A 6000-nucleotide genomic window follows, 5' to 3' on the forward strand; every position below is an offset into this window, starting at 1 on the left:
AAATTAATAAATATTAGGCTAAGAAAAAAATTATAAATATTAGACATGAATTTATCTATAGGTAAATAAATTGATAAATAAGCTAGTTAATAAATACAAGATTTTCTTACTGTTTGAATTTTCTGTAAAATTTTTAACATACATATAAGGGTTAAAACTTTCTCATTCCTTTTGACAAGTGGCATAATAAGGAGGCTTCTCCTTCTTTTTGACACATAGGATGACATTTCACTTTTCTTGTTTTTTTTTTTATAAAAACATTTTACTGATTTTTCTCTTTTATTTTGTTTTTCAAGAGTTTCTCTGGCAGAATCAGAAAAAATAAATTACAGATAGTTTTTTTCTTCCAGCATAATAAAGCAATTACAAAATCAGTTTTTTTGAACTTCGAAGAAATTCATGCAAACTAATTGGCGTGAGGAACCAAGGCTTAATTTTAATTAATGGAAATAAAATATTTTCATATTACCCAGTACTATATACACTAAAATATTTTATTACGAAATTATAAATAAAAAAAGTTACAAAAGAAAATGAAAAAAATAACAACCAAAGATAACAATAACATATGAATAAGCTTTTTATCCCGATATATTTGCTTTTGTAACGAGCTTTTTAACTGTTTTCTCTATTTGAAGAGTTGTAGACAGATTATATACAGTTTTGGTCTCCCTCTTATTTTTTTTTTGTTTTTTTGTTTTCTTTTTTCGACTTCTAGGTTTGTGCAAAAAAAAAAAAAAAAAAAAAAAAAAAAAAAAAAAAAACCAAAGAGAACAATAACACTTAATTGATAGTGGGCTAGTGGCAATTTTGTAAATAAGATATAAAAAGGATGACTTATTATTGTATGGTTTTGTCTAATAAAAATAAGTTGACAAGTGACAAATAAAGTGACTACCATTTGAAATAGAGTCTGTATTTAGTAATTATTTAAAAATTTATAGTGCGTTATACAGAACTGATTTTGCTGCAGATTTAACTGTTAAAAAATTAATCTAACCATAAAAACACTTATTCTATCGGTGGAAGAAAATAGCCTGCTCCACCGCAAATACTTGTCAGTGAAAAAGAAGAAATGAAAGTTAAAATATTCGCCTTTGAGTAGACCCCTTGTGATTCAGCATCATATTTTTTCCCCTTAAAACATTTCTTGTGACAGATATGCTACAAAAGAGTGCATGTTTAAAATAAAATGAGCAAGGAAATTTCGCTTAAATTAACCTTCTTCAAACGTTTATTAGTTTCTTTATTTGCATGGGGATATGTGCTTACATGGATTGTTTCTTGACTTCTGTCATCACATGAAAAAAAAACGAGTTTTCAGAATAACTTCTACAAGCCATCTTGTTTAATTCTGCCTTATTTTTTTTTTTCTTTGGATCACTCTTTTCTTCAAAGGCTTTCACCATTTGTGTTCTAGTGGAGTCATCTGAGAAAAAATGGAAGATCGCCTAGAATTGAAGTGAAAATGTGAGAGGTGGAGGAGTTTGTGAACAAGTTCAACTCAGCACAAGCAATTATTGGTAGCTGATGATAAGAGGTTTTGCGGTTGTCTCTGCCTCTACATTTGGCGAATTCGACTCGGCAAGGAATTCTCCAATATGATTGAAAGAGTTGCAAGGATTTGGTGTGCTGTGCTAATGGGCGTAAAGATAATGCCTATACACTTTTAGAGTGCGTTTACTTTGCATCAAAGAGAAATGAAAAGAGAGAATTCTCTTTCTCATCTAATAATGTGTTTATTTACAGAATTTATAATGGAGACTTAGTGGGCTCCACACAATATAAGGAAGAAAAAAAGAGAATGTCAATCCTTACATTCCCTTGGTATTGATTTCTTGTCAAAGAGAAGGAATGTCTATTTAGTTTATCTTGTTAGAAATCAATGATTTAGTGAAAATCATCACCCAAAAGCCAAGAAACATTCATATTAGATCATTAAGAATTAATAAATCTGTAAATGGAAGCGTACCTGAATCCATATTGACTGATTTCTCTCTAGAGTCGTGCAGTTTGTCTTCCAGATCAATACGTTTTCATAGAGAACCTTTTAACTTTCTCTTTGTATTCTCTCTGATGATGGGATGTCAGAATGAATCAAATGTTATGTGTGATCTGAGGACCATAATTGCGATTTATTGATAACTTCCCTGTTATCTTTTAGTATTTCTATTTTAGCCCATCATAAAAATAGAAATTACTCTAAAGTCTCTACACATTAAAGGCTCACACCTTATTAGATACATTAAAACCCAATATACCCAAACCTTAGTAGATCACTTTTAATTGGGTTTAATCTTATATGACAACCCGCAACACATAATTATTCATATATAAGCCCAACATTAAATTAAAGATCTAACATATCTACCTTTAATAAATTATTATATAATCAATGCTTATTTGATTGCGTAAAGGACTTAATAGTGATTACATTAATAATATTCTATTCATAATTTTAGTAAATACTAGAAAGGGAATGAGCTCGTTTTTCATTACACCATTTAATAATCAAACAAACACTTAAAAAGAGAATCAATAACCCTCAATCTTAGTACTTTAATTACTTTCCAATCTCATCACCTTTCTCATTACATTCCTTTACGCTTTAGTAAATACACGCCCTCAAAGCGGAGTTATTTCTCATTGGAAGGTAAAAGCATCAAAGCTTGTTTCTCATATTGTGCTTTGTCTGCTGAGAACTTCTCAATCATAATAAGCCAATTGCGCAGTGTTGGCTCGCAGAAAGTTTGATAGACGAACAAAAGAACTTGGACGAGTAAGTCAACATTAATGAAGTTGCAGTGATTAAAACTCTCAAGGACTTGTTATGAAGATGCATGATGGAGTTTATGATCGCATTATCACAAGCTGCAATCATGTGGAAATGGACTTGCATGTTTAAGGGATCTAGATAGGACCCTCGGCGAGTAAAAATGGCGTAAAACAAGAGAAGTTGAAGAAGAGCACACAACTTTTGAAGGGCTGAGATGTCTCAACAAAGTTAGTCTTATTATCCATTAAGTTGAAGAGTCTCCCTGCCTCCATTTTGGATTGAGATATCTTGCATGGACGGCTAGATTGATTGAGAAGATTCGAGTTCTTCGCCGGTGAAGCGGAAAAGTCCTTGCCAAATATGCAGGATAAGAGAAGGGTAAACATATCTCGACTCTATGTTTGACTAGAATCTATTCTCTGGTCTTGAATTCTTGTTGCGGATTGGTAGAGATGCATCTTCTGCTGTCAACGTTTACATGTGTGTAATTCTATCCCCAAAAAAACATTGTGGTAATTAAACAGTATTTACATGTGTGTAGTAATTAGATAAAACGTAAAAATGTTCCACTGTCTTTTATTATTATGTAACAAACAATAGGTACAAAATACTCGAAATTTTCCAGTATACCAAAATTAAACCAGCTGAACCAGTACATCTAACTTTTGAAGCTACAATATCACTATTAACGTCGGCAAAGCATGTAAATAACAATAAGTTGAGATTGCCATCTTATTCAAAGAGAATGTGGCAATCTCTTTTTTGTCTATATTTTTTTTTTTTGAATGAATCGTGTGGTAACTACGATCAAGAACTAATTGATTTCATCCCAACTAGGTCGGCGACAATCTCTTATTTGTGGAGTACTAAATGATGATACTGCATAAAAGGGAAACTCATAACTGGATTGGATCAATAAGGGCTGCAGTTATGGCATCTTTTTGGTCACTTTCCCAACTCTCGTATAGCCGTCATCCTCTTGATAGAGCTGGGTGTCAATAACTCTTGCAAGGTTAGCTATATACGCTGAAGGATAGGCATTGTCATGAAGGTTGGTATGAGGAAGCCTTCATTTATATCCTTCTACGCATTCGCCACTACCTTATCGAATTCATCGCAGACTTCTCGCTCTGATACTCCATGTTGCCTCATGTAGCACTCGATGCCCGTTGCAATATGCTTTCTCTCTTGCTCAAACTGCAAAGTTGCAGTTAATTTAAGTAGACTATAAATATGCATCTTTGATCATTAAAAGATGGATCTATATCAATGAGGTGTACGGCTAGTTTGGTTTGCAGGATAGGAGAAAATTAGATAAAATAGTCTTAGGGGATTGGATTTGAGTATGAATATTACTAGGACAACAATTCTAGTCTTAACTTGTGGACCAACTTATGAGGTGTCATAATTTTATTGGTGAGTGTTTAAAAAATTATCACATCAATCAATGATAAGAGGATACATATATCAAAAAGTACAACTCCACAATCCTATCTCTTGCAAAGGTTAGCCTCCTTGGAACGTCTATTTCCCTTCCACCACCTGTTCCAGTGACTATATATTAATTGTTAGCATATCTTTTGATGACTTTGCTTAGTCTTGGGAAAGAAAAAAATTATAAATCCATTAAGTCTTATACTTTTTAAATATAAAAATAATTACTAAGAATATTAGACTACCATATTTAACAGATTAATATATATATATATATATATTTGGAGAGAATTACCGATATCCTTAGAGTGTATGAATCTTAATTTTTACCATTTATTCTTGATTAATACTTTTTTGAATAATATAATTACTTGAAAAAAAAGATATTAATAAAGAATAAGAGATAAAAATGTGAACTCATGCACTCTAAAAGGTATTTGTCTCATTTTATGATATTTTAAAATGAAAGTCAAAGTCTATAGAAAGCCCAACACACACACACACACACACACACACACACACATATATATATATATATATATATATATATATATATATGGGAGTAGGAGGGAAATAGCATATTTGGTAGGATGTTTAGTAAATTAAAGCAATTTTTTTTAAGATAGTAGATTATAGCATAATTTGATATTTTAAGCCAAAAATACCCCTAAGCTTCCTTTCCACCCCATTCTTCTTCTCCCTATAGTCAACTCCACCATGGCCGACTCCGGTGACTGGTGGCCGGCTCCGGTGACCGGCGGCTGTTTTTCAGAGATTGGCGGACGACTCAAGCGATCGTCGCCGGTGACCATTTTTCGACAGCCGTCTCCGGCGACTAATAAATACTGTATTAACTGGTAAATACTATAATTACCATATTAATTCAAAAATCTGGCGACTGGCTTGGCAACTAGCAAATACTATATTTACCATTAAATACCATATTTACTATATTTATCCCAAAATCGAGACCGACTTCGGCGACTGGTAAATACCGTATTTACCAGATTTAAACTTATTTAGTGAAATATTTACTGGTAGATACAATATTTACCAGATTGAGAATTAGATTCAGTGAAATATTTATTAGTAAATACAATATTTACCAGATTGAGAATTGAATTCAGTTAAGTATTTACTGGTAAATACAATATTTACGAGATTTAAACTTGAATTTAGTGAAATATTTACTAGTAAATATAGTATTTACCACGTTCAAAATTTAAAATTAAAAAATAAAATCATACACTCAAACTCTACCGAAAATTACAAAAAATCGCAAACTCACGAACTAAAAATGAACTTTTATACATCTAGGTTGAGAGAAAAACTTAATCACAGGGAAAATCATGCTCTTTTTTATACATGAGTCTAAACTATTATTGCAGACAGCACCAAACACAAATCATACAGATTCTTTGATAGCAGAACCATTTCTATCTCCCAAATTAAAAATGCAAGCTCACCTGGACTGTAATGACGACTAGAATCCTAATCACCTGTTCATGCTACCAATTACAAGATTCTACTTTGTTTTGTCTACTTGACACTCGAGGTGCCGGTGACTTCTTCGAGGATCGTCACCGTCGCAGAGTTTCTCTGTCGCGACGGTGCGGCGGCGATCGAAGAGAGAAGATTGGTGAACGACGACGACGATCCCCGAGGACAACTATGCTCGACGGCGGATGCGACTTCTTCTCCGGTTCGGCTAAGATCTCTAGTTTGCGACACTTCTCAACCCTTGCCATCGCGAATGCCGAAGATGGGGGAGAGAGAGAGAAAGAGAGATC

The sequence above is a fragment of the Morus notabilis genome, unplaced genomic scaffold (assembly GCF_000414095.1).
Source record: "Morus notabilis unplaced genomic scaffold, ASM41409v2 Scaffold634, whole genome shotgun sequence".
NCBI classification, from domain to species: domain Eukaryota; kingdom Viridiplantae; phylum Streptophyta; class Magnoliopsida; order Rosales; family Moraceae; genus Morus; species Morus notabilis.